General features: G+C 45.1%; 2 protein-coding genes across 4 annotated transcripts in view; one reads left to right on the forward strand and one right to left on the reverse strand.

Moving 5' to 3' along the window:
• Positions 1-17,924, reverse strand: part of map3k14a (mitogen-activated protein kinase kinase kinase 14a) — a 56,269-nt gene that overhangs the window by 27,356 nt on the left and 10,989 nt on the right.
• Positions 1,322-17,924, forward strand: part of LOC137300008 (unconventional myosin-Id) — a 496,111-nt gene continuing 479,508 nt past the window's right edge. The window contains exons 1-3 of one of the 3 annotated variants that reach the window (XM_067969090.1): positions 1,322-1,371; positions 1,781-1,860; positions 10,928-11,361. The gene's annotated coding sequence lies outside the window, so the exon portion shown is untranslated. Of the gene's footprint in view, positions 1,372-1,524; positions 1,569-1,780; positions 1,861-10,927; positions 11,362-17,924 lie in introns of those variants that run through there. The other 2 variants (XM_067969092.1, XM_067969091.1) reach the window with 2 other exon arrangements.

Genomic DNA, 17,924 nt, shown 5'->3' on the forward strand with positions numbered 1-17,924 from the left:
CTGCACCAGTGTGAATACTTTAATTTCCCTCACCTTCAGCCACCTCTGCAGTTTCTCTGAGTGAAACTGGCAACTTAGTCCCAATTTGACAAAAGTTGTTGGCATTTGTATGCTGTGGGCTTGTGCCGACTAGGAAATGGGCTGAGACTCCCTGCACACATTCCACTTAGGAGCCTTACGGCGGCAGAGAGAAGAGTCTTTTATATCATCAGTCTTGGCTGGGTACAAAACCAGGTCCCAGAAATAAATATGTTTGACAGCAGACTGCCTGCTCTCTCTGAACTTCAGACTGTTTTCATTGAATTCAACCTTAAGTTCTTGAAGGGCACACAGGAGAGCTTTTAGGCAGTCACAAGTGCTGGAACACTCAACATTGAAAACAGTCACATCGGAATACCGACCATCGCTGCAAATTGCCACTGCAACAAATCTACCATGGTGCACAGTTTCTCAATTAAAAAATGTAGTGCTAAATTAAAAATGTGAAAAATTGGTAGCAGTTAACAAAATGAAACTGTTGCAGCAGTAATCCCATAATGGTGTACCCCTCTATTTATAAACCAGATTAAGTATCTTCCAAGACAAAGCCTGGCCCTTTAAGGAAAGCAGAATGGAGAACGTTACAAGATCTGACTGTCAATCCGAAGCAAGCTCGCTGCTAACCAACATCACACTTCACCAAAATGCTCACAGAGACAGAAAGCATGCAGAGAATTTCAGTCCCAGCATATGCAGCAAAGGCAAACTATATCCACTGTGAGTTAGAAACCAGTGGTGTTCAAATCTTGAAAACAGCTGGTAACCAAATTCCGCTCTAAACAATTCCCAGTCATGTTTTATTTGGAGGAAGGAAAAGAAGAAACATGTGTTAATGATCTGGAAACAATGATGAAGTTAACCTCCATATTATTTCAGTGTCTGTTCAGAATGGTTTACTCTTGTTAAAAACACTCTTCAGAGCAATTTCCTGGTCTGGTTTGTGACTATAGCTCCGTACAGCCTGCTTCTCCTCGATCCAGTTAGAATACACCCTCAGCTGTATTTTTAACAAAAAACAACTATGCAAACCTGTAGCATACATACCCAAGGCTGGAACAGCGGGGACGGAATTACACTCGTCTCTTCTAATGTTGAGAAATGATTTCTACTGTTTCTAAGAAAAATCAGCTACAAAAGCTCCTCAGTCTCAATCTCTCTCCTGCTGGAGAGCTGCCAAAAGCTGAGCCAATAACATAGAAACCGAATGACCTCATCCTCAAAACCTCGGTCAGCCATTGGCTGCTGTTGTTCCTGATTTACAGGAATAGTAATATCTCATTCCAGGAAGCTTTCTTAACTGAAAACAGGCCTGTCCGGTATGAGCATGTCCCAGTAAGTATGTGGCAAATCCAGCTTGGAAAAGGTACACATAACAGCCACCAGTGTGCATGTGCTCCCAGGCTGATATACTAGTCCAATATTTTCAGCTTCGGAGCTGTACACTTGGCACAAAGACTTCAATGTAAACAAGTTAACTGGTACAGTAACGATAATTAGAAAAACCCTAAACTAAAGGCACCCACTACCAGGTACAGATAGACGGGATCAGGTTTCGAGTGGCTCGCACACAACCCAAATCGTTAATCTTTCTCTTTCAGGTGCTGACTGCCCATTGTGTATCTCTGTTTTTAATTTACTGCAGTGTTTTTCTTTCTGACCTCAGGCTGGAGGAGCTCTCAATTTTACCTCATCACCACTTTTTTTTTTAATTCATTTTTTTGTTTCCTCTGCCTCCTGTTAGGCCCTTCTCCAGGCCCAAATGAGAAAGGGGACAACTGAGGGGAGGCATGAACTTGAACTCAAGGTACCCCAAAAGAGAAGGTAGGCAATAAGACTGAGTACAAACACATCGTACTGATTGTGAATAACATATGCCAATGGAATGCCATTGAGCTCTGCAACCCAATGTATAGTGTTTAATGCAATCTTTTAGGTATCAACTGTGGCTCAGTAGATAGCCCTCTCACCTTCTAAGTCAGGAAGGTTGTGGGTTAAAGCTCCTCTCTAGAGGTTTAAGCACAAAATGCTAGGCTGATACTCCAATGCAGTACCGAGAGGGTGTTGTCTTTTGGATGAGATGTTAAACCATCTGCCCCCTCAGGTGGATGTAAAACTTTCCTATGACACTATTTCCAAGAAGAGCTGGGGAGTCCTAGCCAACATTTATCCCTTAACCAACATTACTAAAACAGATTATCTAGTCATTATCACATTTCTGTTTGTGGGACCTTGCTGTGTTTCCTACATTTTAACAGTGACTACGCTTGAAAAGTGCTTCATTGGCTGTAAAGTGCTTTGGGACATCCTAAGCTCATGAAAGGCACTATATAAATGCAAGTCCTTTCTTTCTTTCAACATACAGTGTTTAATACAGACTCTGAAACCCGTCCGCTGAAAGAGTTACATTGATATAGCACCTTATTATCACATCTCTCAGCACTTCACACAACAATGGATTACTTTTTGACAGCAAGATCCCACAAACAACTATGCAATGAATGATCAGCACCTTTGTTGGTTGTTCAGGAAGAATTCCCTGCTCCTCTTCAAACAGTGCCATGAGATCCTTCAACATCCATTTGAACAGACATGCGTGTATGATCAAACAGTGCAGCATTCCCTCAGTACTGCACTGGAGTGCCAGCCTAGACTGTGGGCCCAAGCCCTGGGGTGGGGCTTAAATTCCGCGATCTTTTGACTCAGAGGCAAGAGTGCTACCAACCGAGCCAAATTGACACTTCTAATAAAATCTTCAAAATAAAGGAGGTTTCTAGTTATCCTAAGAATTTGGAAAAGGTTAACAACTACTTTTCTTCAATTTACCACTCCCCTCTGAGCGTCTACGAGTCTCGATATTCTGGCCTAGAAATTCAGGAGCGCCCATTTTTGGGCTATGGTTGTAGCGGCCCTCAGGTAAGTGGGTCTGTGGGTCGGGTCGGAACCGCGGGTCTGTGATTGGGGAAGGGGAAGGGACAGGAGCAGCAGCAATGGGTGGGGGGGGGGGAGGAGAGTGGCAAGAGGGTCTTTAATTAGTGGTCGAGAGGAGCACTCCTGCTCCTCCCGTCTCCACATTCAGGTTAGTTATTTACCTACTTGGTTGGCAGGCGATCCCTAGGGCTGGTCTCCCTAGGTGTAAATCACGATGGCGCTGGCTGCCTCAGGGCAAACCAATGTTGAAGCGGGGACCTCAAGCAGGCGTTAGGTCCATTATTTGAAAATGCAGAGGGCCTAACACCTGCTTCAGGCATGGGTAAAGGATGCCTCTTGTTTGTCCTTACCCAAAACGGACGCTACGTGGCCCAATTTCTAGGCCACCGCATTTTTAAAAAATTCTTTTTGTACAACATCTAATCACATTGTTGAAACATCTTAGAACACTTCACACAATTAATTACTTTTGGATTGCAATGGCTATTAATCAAGAAAATGTATTCGACACAGGAACTGATATGCAGTTTGATGAAATGATGTAAACTCAGGGATGTGCAGACAGTTCAGTCACCAGAGTTTGGATAATTGGTGTTCCCATTGCACTCTGAGGTACCATCACTGACTGTGTGCTCTTTATCTCATTCACTGCTATTTCCAATCTGCTTCCTGATCTCAAATGGCATCTTTGTTAAAATTGTGCAGAACAGAACAAGATTAGATTTCATTAATTGAAAAGTACACCATAGAAGTTTACAACATAGGAGAGCATTCAACTCATCGTGTCTATGCCGGCTCTTTGCTAGAGCAATCCAAAATGAATTTCACTGCCCCCTAAATTGACTGGTGAAGCTACGCTGCATGGTCTCTATGGCTTTAATGTCCTTTGTAATGGAATGCCCAAAGCTGCACACAATATACTAATTGTGGTCTAACCAATATTTTATACAGATTTATCATTACTTCTTTACTCTTGCACTCTATTTAAAAAACCCAAATGCCTTTGGGCCTTTTTTAAAAAAATAGCTTTAAGTACCTGCACTCGCCCTGGCAGGGAATTATGTACACGAATCGCTAGATCCTTTTCCTTCTCCACACCCTTCAGCATCTTTCCTTTGACAGTATACTCCCATTCCTAGTTCTTATTTCCAAAATGTATTACCTCTCATTAAATTGCATCTGCCACTTGCCTGCCCATTGACCTGTCTAGGTTTTCCTAAGTCTTTTACAGTCCCCTTTACCGTTTGTCAAGCCTCCTACTTTTGTGTCTTCAGCAAATTTCAAGATTGTGCTGCTCTATATCCAAATCCAAATTATCGATATATAGCAAGAACGAAAGTGGATCCAGCATGGACCTCACCAGCTTTATAGGAGTGGTAACTTCTTATTTCTTATGAAACCCGATGGTGGTTTACAATCTCCCCTTTTGCAAACAACTCACGCCATGTAACTATGGCGGTTGTTGATTAGAGGTTAACACTCCTGTCATGAAGCCTCACACTATTCGCAGTGCTCCCAAATGACCAATTAATAACCAGAGAAGTTGGAAGACTGCAAAATCCGTCACACTGACCTCTGTGCCTGATTATCTAATCTGCCCTTTCATTGAGCAAAGCTCCTTGTCAAGTGTGCTAACTGGTCAGATCTATCCAATATCTCCGTGAGAATAATTTGAAGCATATCCCAGTCTTCCTCAGTCAGAGTTTAAGTACTGCCAAACTACACACCTTCAATCAACATGATTTTACATCGTGCCTTTAATTTGACTTCTCAACATTAATATGGAAATTTCGATGGTCAACCTGCTATTTGTGAACAGCATAAAATTTGATTCACCAGCAAAACACTGTGAAAACCAGCAAAGAAATCACACTTCCTTAACTGTCTCATCTGACTGCAAGTAAATGAGTCGTGCTTCTTTCCCCAGCAAAGTAACAGTAAAAATACAGCAGCAATTTGCAATATACTCCTGTTAAAGTCGCTTCATTTGAATTACTTAATAATTTGAATTGCGACAGTGTCATTTTAATGCAATCGATTAATTCAATTTTTTCGGGGGCGAACAACGACATTGAACTATCAGGACTAGACTGTGCACACACGTGCAACGTAAGATTTTACAGTAGCTTGTCTGTGATGGTAGCAGAGACCAAAATGCAAAGGATGTACAGAGTTCAGTACAGATCAGAGATCAAATAACAACGGCTAGCATTTATATCAGAAAAGAACGAACCACAGCCAACAAAGTACTTCTGAAGTGTAGACACTGTTGCACAGGAACAGGAAAAGGCTATTCAGCCCTTCGAGCCTCCATTCAATTAGACCATGGCTGATCTGTACCTCAACACCATTTACCCGCCATTGCTCCATATCCCTTGATACACTCACCTAACAATAATCTATCAATCTCAGTCTGGAAAGCTCCAATAGTTCCAGCATCCATGACTTTTGGACTGTTATAATGTAGTAATCAATGGTGGTATGTGGTAATCAATTTGCACACAGCAAGGTGCCACAAACAGCAGTGAGATAAACGATCAGATAATATGTTTCTAGTGGTGTTGGTTGAGGGATAAATATTGGCCAGGACACTGGGAGAACTCTCCCCCTCATCTTCAAATAGTGCCATGGGATGTTTTATGTCCACCCGAGAGGGCAAATGGGGCCTCAGTTTAACGTCTCATCCAAAAGATGGCACCTTTGACAGCGCAGCACTCCCTCAGTACTGTACTGGAGTGTCAGCCTAGATTACGTGCTTAAGTCTCTGGCGTGTGACTTGAACCCACAACCTTCTGACTCAGAGGCAAGAGTGTTATCGCCAAACTAAGGCTGACACCTTGTAACTCCTTAAATATAGAAAACGTCCTAAGGTGCTTCACAGAGGAAAAACTGACACTAAGCTGTGATATAAGACTGAGAGGGGTGATTGAAATGTGATGGAAAATACAAGTTTTAAGGATAGATTTAAAGGATGGGGGATAGGAAGCCAGATGGAGAGGGTTCGGTAACATGGGAGCAAACCTGTTCTACATGGTCCAGTGTCACCTCAGGCAGTGCACTTACTCAGAGCCTTTGAGGAAAGAGGCTTCGGGTAAGAACTATTGCACTGGAATTGTTCAATAGAAAAATAACAGTTGGTGAAGTGAGCTGGAAGGAGGGGAAAAAAGGAAAGGAACAAGTAAGGATCGCTGGAAGGAAAAAATAAGTTCCTGTGATTCACGACGGTGCATAATTCAAAAGTTCTGAGATCTGTAATTACATCACATGACTTTACCATGATGCAATGGAGCTTGGTCCAGATGAAGGGGGTGTGGGGGTAGGGAAGGGGTCAGTACGTGTGGGTGAGTCAGTATGTGGGGGTAGGGGAGGGTCAGTCCATGGGCGTAAGGGAGGGTCAGTACGTGGGCGTAGGGGAGGGTCAGTATGGGCGAGTAGGGAAGGGGTCAGTATGTGCGGGTGGGGGGGGGGCGTCAGTATGTGGGAGTGGGGAGGCATTAGTATGTGGGGGTGGGGAGGCATCAATATTTGGGGGTAGGGGAAGTGCAGTATGTGGGGGTAGGGGAGGGGTCAGTATGTGTGGGTAGGGGAGGGGTCAGTATGTGTGGGTAGGGGAGGGGTCAGTATGTGTGGGTAGGGGAGGGGTCAGTATGTGTGGGTAGGGGAGGGGTCAGTATGTGTGGGTAGGGGAGGGGTCAGTATATGTGGGTAGGGGAGGGGTCAGTATATGTGGGTAGGGGAGGGGTCAGTATGTGTGGGTAGGGGAGGGGTCAGTATGTGTGGGTAGGGGAGGGGTCAGTATATGTGGGTAGGGGAGGGCTCAGTATGTGTGGGTAGGGGAGGGGTCAGTATATGTGGGTAGGGGAGCGGTCAGTATGTGTGGGTAGGGGAGGGGTCAGTATGTGTGGGTAGGGGAGGGGTCAGTATATGTGGGTAGGGAAGGGCTCAGTAAGTGTGGGTAGGGGAGGGCTCAGTATGTGTGGGTAGGGGAGGGGTCAGTATATGTGGGTAGGGGAGGGGTCAGTATGTGTGGGTAGGGGAGGGGTCAGTATGTGTGGGTAGGGGAGGGGTCAGTATGTGTGGGTAGGGGAGGGGTCAGTATATGTGGGTAGGGGAGGGGTCAGTATGTGTGGGTAGGGGAGGGGTCAGTATATGTGGGTAGGGGAGGGGTCAGTATATGTGGGTAGGGGAGGGGTCAGCATGTGTGGGTAGGGGAGGGGTCAGCATGTGTGGGTAGGGGAGGGGTCAGTATATGTGGGTAGGGGAGGGGTCAGCATGTGTGGGTAGGGGAGGGGTCAGTATATGTGGGTAGGGGAGGGGTCAGCATGTGTGGGTAGGGGAGGGGTCAGTATGTGTGGGTAGGGGAGGGGTCAGCATGTGTGGGTAGGGGAGGGGTCAGTATGTGTGGGTAGGGGAGGGGTCAGTATGTGTGGGTAGGGGAGGGGTCAGTATGTGTGGGTAGGGGAGGGGTCAGTATGTGTGGGTAGGGGAGGGCTCAGTATGTGTGGGTAGGGGAGGGGTCAGTATGTGTGGGTAGGGGAGGGCTCAGTATGTGTGGGTAGGGGAGGGGTCAGTATGTTTGTGTGGATGTGCAGTTTGGGGGCTAGTGATCTCATCTGAATTTGACCAGCAATAGGGATGGGAACTGAATCATCACATTGCAAATTTTGGATGTTTGATCAATCGAAACAAACTCTGAATTCAGTTCACATTAAAAGGATATTCATTGGAACAGCAGTCATGGCGGGGGGGAGGGGGGGTTGCTGGAAGCTTCTTGTCAAAAAGGATGAATTTAATTTTGAAGTTTTAGAATATTTTTGGATAAAATATACTGTGATTATACTACACAAGGTGCCTGTTATCTGTTATGCAACCCTGAATAAACAGGGTCAAGGTCAAGTCACCTTAGCCATGGCTGAATTAAATGTCAATATTTCAGGCTGTGACACTGTCAGACAGAGGTTGCATCATGCAAAGTGCTAAAAAGTCCCCTAAGCCTCCTGTGTGTACAGTGGGAGTCTGCAATTCATGCCCCTCTGCGGGTGATTGCATACAGAAGATTCTTAAGAGGCCAAAGTGGGGAACGATCCCAGGCACTTAGAGAGAGGAAATCAGAGCCATTTGAAACCTGGATGCTGCACAACATGTGACTGTCTGAATCCAGGGGCGGAGGATCAGGTTTATCTAAACAGAACCGATCTCACCAGGAATGCTTACCAGTCTAGTCTACTAATTACTGAAAATGTCATTTCCTCCTTGGCACTGAAAATAAAAGCTGGAGGTTTGAGAAGAATTTCGATGGCCTCTGACATGCAACCATTATGTACACATTTCGAGCAAAGCAGATTTAATGGCAGTACAATTTGACATGCCATAAAAAGTAATTCTGCACCAAGCAAGAGACTAAACTACCAGGGCCTTTGGCAGGCTTGCTATCAATCCCCATGTCTGACTTAATTAAAACTGAACTTCTGCCCTGAAGTAGAGGAAAGGCAAGAACTTGCATTTATATAGCGCTTTTCATGACCTCAGGACATCCCGAAGCGCTTTGTAGCCAATGAAGTACTTTTGAAGTCTAGTCACTGTTGCAATGCAGGGAAAAAACATCAGCCAAATTACACAAAGCAAGCCCCCACAAACAGCATTGAGATAATGACCAGATAATCTGTTTTTAGCGATGTTGGGTGAGGGATAAATATTGTCCAGGACACCGGGAGAACTCCCCTGCCCTTCTTCGAATAGTGCCATGAGATCTTTTAAGCCCACCTGAGAGACGGCACTTCCGACAGTGCAGCACTCAATCAGTACTGCACTGAAGTGTCTTGCTTTAATCCATTGTCCCTTGATTTCCACATGGGCGACGTGATTTTGTTGATGGCCCATTCCATGTAGAGTAGAACTGAAATGGTTAGCTTTAGTTAAAGGGACAGTAACTTTGATATACTATTTACCACTGGGAGATGCCAAACCACAGAACTCCCCTGGGTCTGCAATAGCATTTCTCCATCATACAGTTCCTCCCTGACACTATGTAAACATCCATTTAGAAAGCAGCAATGGAGAAGACATGCTGGGGTGATGGCTGTCAGCAAGACCCTTCCAGGTGTCCAGCGCAAAGAGAGAAATTCAACACTCCACCTGAGCAGACAGAGCTATCACTTTTCTGGGACTTGACATTATTTGCAACCCTAGCATCTGTCTTTTACGCACTCTACCAAACATTAGAAACTAAGCGGGCTGCTCAGTCCCAGACAGCACATTATATAGAGACAACGCACCGTGGGATAGAATTTGACTTTGTGTGATAGTGTAAAACGGATGATAGCGAGTCGGCAGCCCGTTTTGCACCGCTCCCAATGTTTATTTCCATTGAAGTCAATGGATGATAGGGAGCTCAGATAGAGGAGCCTAGCACAGGCAGTGAATCCAGAAGGTAGGTGGCCCACTTTATTTATTTGCAGGGTCAGGTGAATTTTGGGGCCGAGAAGTCTTCTAGCTGATATTCTCCAACAGCAGTCAGAAGGCCCAGTAGCCAGGCCTGTATCTGTCCTCATGTCCCGTTTCCCAGCGCAAGTCCCTCCCGTGGGGCCTTAATGGGCTGCTCCACCAAACTCGGAGAAGCTCAGCCTGGTCAGGTGAGACATAGTTGAGCCTGCCCAGCGCCCCGCGGGGAGGGAGGGGAAGAAAAATCGGCTCCTTGTATCTAATCATATGTTTGGCAATAACGCAATTAGCATATCTATTTTTAGCCCCCATTCCTGAACTCCTTCCTGTTACTTCACTGACCAAGGCAAAGCCTTTATATCAGATATATAAGCATCGTAGATTCTCCTGCCTTGACTGGCCAACTGCTACTAAACATTAATTAAGGCACAGGCTGTTTGTCTGAGTTTCCTTTACTTCCTACATTACAACAGTGACTACACTTCAAAAGTACTTCACTGGCAGTAAAGCGCTTTGGGACATCCTGAGATGGTGAAAGGCACTATATAAATGCAAGTTCTTTCTTTCTTTATTTCTGGACTCCATTGCAGCCATGTCACAAATTCAGAGGATAGTGGCCAAGGGAGACACAAAGAGCAGCATGCCAAGGGCCACAGATATAGGGATGGCAGGCCGCAAGAGCCCCACTCTCCCCAGCCACATTACGGAATTATTAATACCACTGTAAAAATAAGGCTGCTGTTTTGCAGATGAATGGGCTGGGCAAGCTACCATTTTAGCTCCCCACCCACTGGCATTCCGGCTCCATTTCTCATGCAGTGCACAGCACACTGGCAGATATGACCCAGAGACAAAATGGAAGGAGGCATGATGAGGGTATGTGATTTAGCACAGCGAAAATCATGGGGCACTTGCTGAGGAACTCCTAGCAAAAACTGCAGGTCGTTACAGGCTTTGTCCGTTTCTCTGCTCACCGACACTTTAAATCGCTGCCAACATCCTGCTCCCCCCTCTCTCTCTCTCCCCACCTGCCTAGCACTGAAGGAAGTTGCCAGTTGGTTACTGTGACAGATGCTCTTACAGTCCGCGAGAACTCACTTCCACTTCGCTCACGGAGTCTGCTTTGAACGGTGCAGGTGAGCAGAGCAGAGTTGGATGCTTATCGACTGCAAGAGCAGCAGTTACAGTAACCAGCTGGAAACTTCGATCACCCTTTGCTAATCCGCTATAACCATTTACACTGCCTCTGGACCCATCATTTGTTTCTTTACTTGTCCCATTACCACCCTCTTTTGCCTTGCACCATCATTCCTTTTGTCATTTAATCACTCCTGCCCTCCACCTGATCACAGACCATGATCACAGATCCTGATCAGGAGACACTTTGTTCTCCCCCACCCCCCCCTCACCCTTTTTCCCTGGCTCTGTACTTGCTTATAAACTGTTAAATCTCTAACTTCTTCCAGTTCTGATGAAAGGTCATCGACTTGTAATGATAACTCTGTTTCTCTCTCCACAGATGCTGCCTGACCTGCTGAGTGTTTTCCAGCATTTTCTGATTTTATTTTGGAAATTTCTATTCACTGGTAGGCAGGCGGAGAGAGGTGGCACACCAGCACTAAAGGAGTATTACACCACTGATTACAAGTAAAGCACCAGTGAAGGGTGAATCTGTCTGGGGAAGTCGCGGTGTTAGGTGAAAATCATATGGCGGCAGAAATCGTTCGGGAAATAATGGAGAGCTCGACAGCGCTCTCCGTTGTTGGTGGCGAAATCGAGGAGCAAGTTCTGCCGTGCGCAGTGAAACATGGAAATTTTCTCCTAACGGTTCGCCTGCGATATGACAGCTTCGAATTAAAGGGACATCACACGCGGCACTCAGAGAAATCACTGAAAAAGAGCAAATTTGCTTATCTGCTCAGCTGGAGAGTAACTAATTACGCCACCAAACAGGTACGCTTAAAAATACCAAGTCTAAACTAAGTTTTAACAGCGCAGTAAGTCTTAATGACTGCCAAACAACTAAATATAAACTTTTAAAAATGTGGAGACACATTATTCCTTAGGTTTTGGTCATTACAAAAAAAATGTTTAAATTATTTTTTTTACTTTTCCCTTCTGTCCCTTTCATTTAATTCAATTATTTCTTACCGTCTCTTTTTTTCACTTTCCGTAACTGTTTTTACATTGATTTAAAATTTCACTTCCTGGTTTAACGCTGCAAGCCTGCAGAGACAGTGAACGCAGCGTGTCAAAAATGCTGCAATCTGATTGTTCGGGGGGAGAGACCGATCCTCTCGTCCTTCACTTGAACCGACGCTGGGCTCTTCTCCGCTTCCCATTCGAGGAAGCGGCCGAAGAAAAGATGGTAAGTAAGTGGGTTAGTATAAATCCATGGAGCGGCGGGCAGTGTTGGTTCACCGCTCTGAGCGATTTCTACCCCATGAAGTTTGCCACTTCACAGGTCCCTTGCACTGGGCATGAACTGTTTGATTAGGAGGCCAATTCCTCAAATATTTCAATATAAAATTAAGATTCTTTTTTGAACTGTGGCTTTGTACAGCAGTATCAAATTTACATTTAAATATAAAGTTTATGTTTCCATTAATAACCAATATTGTCAAACAAAGCCCAGCTTCTATTTCAATCTGCTTTTGCCTCCCCCACTAGCTAGAATCTCAATGTACAGTCCTGAAATGAACGTTTTCATCCTGAGCAAGGACAGTACCAATTTTCTCTTGTTTTCTCGACATATGTTATCAGTAATCTCACTCTTAGTATCCTTGTCACTTGAGTCTTTTCTGTTGGTGGAGCTGGGCCTATCATTTCTGTAATGTGAAGTTCTTCCGCCTTGTTACAGTATATGCAGCTTTCTACTGTATCACAATACAGTTTGACTGTTAGGAGAACCTAACATTTTTACTACTCTGTGTTGAAAACAATGTAAATTGCACTAGCTTCCGACCTACAGCAAACACACAGGAAAGGAAGAGTCAAGTTGAGAGGTGAGATGAGCTGAGCTTCTGTAATATATTTCCTGTAGAAACATCAGTGAACATTTCCCCTCTTAACAGGCACTGGGTTTCCTGAAGTCTATAAGCTTGTCAAGAAATCCTGAAACATAGCTAATTAGTTTGTAGCTTTTAAGATAGCTCTTTGGGACATCCCAAGGTCATGAATGGCACTATGTAAATGTCAGTTCTTTCTTTCTTGTGACAAACATAGCCAATATCATCACTGCAAGGAGGAGAAACATTCTCATCCATCCTGGTGGTGAACGGGTTGATGACTTGGCCTGGAAATGAAACAAAGATTTGAATGTCACTCTGAGCAGCATTAACCTGGAATTCAGGTGTGCAAGACAACAGAGAAGTTGGGTCTGCTCCAACAGATCTGGGAGGGTTCCTAATACATTATGGAAATGACACACAACACAGAAATCAAATGTATCCTGCCACAGAAAGAAAGAAGCATAGTCACTGTTGTAATGTAGGAAAGACGGCAGCCAATTTGCGCACAGCAAGATCTCACAAACAGCAATTTGATAATGACCAGATAATCTGTTTTTTATGATGTTGGTTGAGGGATAAATATTGTCTAGGACACCGGGGAGAACTCCCCTGCTCTTCTTCGAAATAGTGCCATGGAATCTTTTGTGTCCACCTGAGAAGGCAAAGAGGGCCATGGTTTAACGTCTCATCCAACAGGCAGCACCTCTAACAGTGCAGTACGACCTCAGTACTGCATTGGAGTGCCAGCCGAGATTATGTGCTCAATTCCCTGGAGTGGAACTTGAACCCACAACCTTTTGACTCAGACGAGAGTGCTACCCACTGAGCCACTACTGACACCACGGCTGACAATGTAGAGGGCTGAGGGGATATCACAGCAGCACAAAGATCGTCAGCATTGGAAGTACATGGGTTAGATATCTGTATGGTTAGACAAGAGAAAATAAATAAATAAACAAACCTGTGTTTGTCACTGCTTTGTTTACTGTCACCTCTAGTTATTAGCCTCCCTGGTGGTTATGTTATCTAAATTGCGATCAAAATGAAACTAATAAAAGAATGAGCTAAGAAATGAAAAGCACAGTAATTGGGGGTATAAAGCACTCTGCTGGTGTGTCCTGAGGTGACTGTGGTCGTTGTTGTGCTTGCAATAGCATGTTGCACAATTGGCTCCAATCTCCTGCATGTTTTTGGCAGGTGCTAAGAGTCTGGAGTCTGGGGCAGGGGAAGCTGCGACTTTCCTTGTGAGGCCCGAAGGAACATGCCCTGCTTCTCCTAGCCCCATATAACAAAAGTTTTAGACTTACCAGAAGGGCCTCCTCTATCTTCAGACCAGTTGCTGATCTACTTCTACTTAGAGGGAAAGCTGCGGTGGTTCCTCACTCAGGCCCCAGTTAAAATTACATCGGGGTCCTTTAGACGTAATAGGACCCAGATTTGCATAAATTTATGAGGCTCCCGCCTACTTTAGGTGAGTACCTCGTCCGCTTGCAAAACCCTGCAGGTTAACATTTCAGTCTGAAATAGTTAGGACCTGAGCGGATAAGTAACCTGCTTGTTTTTAACTGCCCCTCACCTGCCTGAATTCCACCAGGCGGGTAGGGTTAAAGTCAACCCTTTTTTCCCTCAATTTGTTATGGTTAACGCCACTTTTAGTGGTCTTCCCCTCTGCTCCTCAAGGGACTAGCTCAAGCTGGGGTCATCTGACAGCTGCTGACGGCCATTCAGTACTTTGAACCAAAGACCATTCTTCAAGTGTGACTCTGAATATTGTCAGCAGGCTGCTCAACCATGTGAGAGGCATCACAGCCAAACTGTACTCTATTGACACTTGAGATGAGCACAACCTTTCATTCAGTGCAAGTTATGAATTGCAATCACGAAAGGGAACCCTGGCTGATAGCTCCCCTTCCTAGTTTGGGGATGCTGAAACCAATTTTAATGCTCTCACTTGGGTGAGGCCAGCTAACTCGGCACAGAGCAGGAATCAAACCACGCTCCTTCCGAGTCTGAATAGCTCAGTACCACACCATAGAGTGTATTCATCCATTGAGCTAGTGGAGAAAGCCTGTCTTCTAGTACCTTTTGAAGCAGGAATTCTATTATTGAATAAGGAATTGAAGGAGGATAGAGCTCATGTCTGTACTTTCAGGGCCAGAGTGGTCTCCTGGACTAGTTTTGATCACCTAATGGGGGGGTCAGAGAGGAATTTTCTCTTCAATTTTCCCCCTAACTGGCCTGGGATTTTATCTGTTTTTTCGCCTCTCCCAGGAGATCTCGTCTTCCGGGTGGGGTGGTGAATGTATATTTTGTGATGCACAAGGCTTTACAGTTGTGCGGGATAAGTTGGATGGACCAGAGAGTCTTTTCCTTTCTGTCATTGTCATATGTTCTTTTGTTCCCTCCACTGAAAGACAAGGATGTACAAGTGCACTTTAGAGATACAGGGGGGGGGGGAAAAAAAATTGTATAGGGCCTATTATTGGGCGGGGGTAGCACGATACTCTATTACCCCACACCCAGTGGCCCCTACGCAGGCAGGACGAGACTTTTGTGAGGTCTGAAGACTTACCTTCAAACGGCATTCCGAATCAGCATTGACACGAGGATTCAATGCAATTCGCACTTTCCACCAGCAGGGGGAGCCCCAATCTCTTAAAGGCAGGCTGTCTCCTAAAAATCTCTTAAAGGTAGCTGGTACCTGTTATTTGCTGAAAATAACAGTCTGCTGTCTGCACGGAGTCTGAAAGGAGATCAGATATCGCACATGCAAAATACAGATGCAGCTCCCGACCCTATGTTTACAAACTGATGAGAAATGTTAAAACATTTAATAAAGGTTGCGCACTAGTAAATCCCACATCCTCCAATCTGCATGCCAGACCTTACCAATCTGCCGAATCTGAGTTTGTACCAGTCCTGCGAGAGTGCATGCACCAAGGTTCTCCGCTGATGCACAAGAGGCCTTGGTGGAAGTGATAGACAGAAGGAGGGATATCCTATATCCGTGGGGGGGGGGGGGGGCAGGGGGGTGGGGGCAAGAGGTCCCCCCAGACATATACCCAAAAGGCAGTGGGAGGCAGCGGCAGACAAAGTCAATGCCAGGCGCACAGCATTATGAACATGGGTGCAGTTCAGGAAGAAGTTCAATGCTTTGACATGAGTGGTCAAGGTGAGTGAGATCAACTGTCAAGTGGCGTCTCCTACCAACTACATCACTAGTCGCATCCACTGCTCCATGCACTACACCCACATACCAACAAACTCTTTCCATCAGTACTCAACTCTTCCAATCAGAAACATCTTCTCACCCTTACACATTACCACTATTGCAAGCAGCCCATCCACAACTCACAGGCCACACACACTGGCAGCTATTCAACCATGACAGGCACATCAACCAGACACATGTCCTGCTTTCTTACAGGAAAAGGTGGCGCATATCAGAAGGCAGCGAGTGGCCGTGGCATTTAGTCCCTCAAGCCTGTTACGTCATTCAATGAGATCATGGTGGACCTGTGACCTAACTCTATATACCCACCTTAGTCCCATATCCCTTAATACCCTTGGTTCACAGAAATCTATCAATCTCAGATTTAGAATTCACAATTAAGCTAACATCAACTGCCGTTTGCAGAAGAGCGTTCCAAACTTCTCCCACCCTTTGCGTGTAGAAGCATTCCCTAACTTCACTCCAGCATGTCCTGGCTCTAAATGTTAGGCTATGTCCCCTAGTCCTAGTATTCAAGTATAGGAGGCCTCCAAAAAAGATACAAATGTCTTGGCAGCCAGAAGCAATAATCCAGCCACTAACCTGTAATTCCTGCATGGTCCCTTTAAATAGTGCAGGTGGGAGTCCTCCAGGTACTCTATGACATGTTCAGATGGTCGGGGTTAAGACTGTGCATTGAGTTGAGCGTTAAGTCCCAAAATGGTGTCTATCAATTTAAATCAGCTTTGCACACTGATTGTATCCATTTTCTCCTTGCTTTACATGCTTCCGGTGTTCCATATTTGCGCCTGCGCTAACTCCTATACCAAGATGGCATCTGGTGCACGTCATGCTGGAAACGTGTCTGCACAACCAAGACACCATCTTCGATGTTGGAGAGGCCGCGTAGCGCTGAAACAATGGGCACTACATGGCCCAATTTAGCGCCAACATTATTTGGGACCTTTTGCCCTCCTATCAACCATGGCTCAGTTGGAGAGCACTCTCACCTCTGAGTCAGGAGGTTGTGGGTTCAAGTCCCACTCCAGAGACATGAGCACAAAATCTAGGCTGACACTCCACTGCGGTACTGAGGGAGTGATGCACTGTCAAAGGTGCTGTCTTTCGGACGAGACGTTAAACCAAGGCCCCGTTTACCCTATCAGGCTGAAGTAAAAGATTCCACAACACTATTTCAAAGAAGAGCAGGGAAGTTCTCCCCACGTGTCCTGGTCAATATTTATCCTTCAACCAACAGATTACCTGGTCATTTATCTCATTGCTATTTGTGGCACCTTGCTGTGCACAAACTGGCTGCTGCGTTACCCTACAACACAAGTGACTACACTTCTAAAGTACTTCATTGGCTATAATGCACTTTGGGACATCCTGAGGTCATGAAAGGCGCTATATAAATGCAAGTTCTTTCTTCCATTTCGTTTCCTGTTTTGAGTCAATGGAAGACTTTGCAGGAAAGCATGATAAACCTTCATGAAAAGCAATACAACAGCATGATATGGATTTAAGAATAGCCAGGTGCTTGTAGCTAAATCAACTTGCTGCAGGGCTGCTCAGTCAAAGAAAAAAACAGGAACCAAAGCCTTCTGAGTATAAAACCATGTACAAGTGCAAAAGTAACGAATCACCTCCAAACTGAACCAACCGCACCTTATTAGAAGAACGGTTAGGTTTACAGTGATCTGTCTGACCACAGAAAATGGCTCGATTCGCAACGGTCTCTGAATGAGGTAAGGGGTAGAAAAGAAAATGTATTTTTAAAAATTTATTGCAAACTCGGGACATTTTCAAGAGGTGAAATTAAATGAAGTGTGAAAAAAAAATGAGCAGTCAGGGAGAACCGCAGACATGTGCACAGTCAAGCACTAAGACCTGTACTGTAACGGCAGTATTGATACAGCCACAAGCACCATGTATATTTGTATATAAAGCCCTGGGTTGACCCTCTGTCTCTTCTGCCTCTCCCCTTCCCCGTCCCCTCTACCCATACACACCTGTAGTGTGTTGCCAGACTATGTGGTATTTTGTAGAGTATATTAATTTTCCCTCTTTTTTTTTTAAATAGTATTTTTTCCCCTTTTGTGTAAGATGGCCATTATTACAGCGTGAGCTGACTGCACAACTGAGGAAGCGACTCATAACACACAGCAGTGGGCGTGTGACGCCACAGAGTTAGAAAACTGCAAAGGATGAGCATCAATGTAGGTACAAATTTACAGGAATATAATCCACATATTCTGATGCGAAGGCATGCAGATTACTGGAAAGAATAGAGT

Source organism: Heptranchias perlo, chromosome 30 (genome assembly GCF_035084215.1).
Source record: "Heptranchias perlo isolate sHepPer1 chromosome 30, sHepPer1.hap1, whole genome shotgun sequence".
Taxonomy (NCBI): domain Eukaryota; kingdom Metazoa; phylum Chordata; class Chondrichthyes; order Hexanchiformes; family Hexanchidae; genus Heptranchias; species Heptranchias perlo.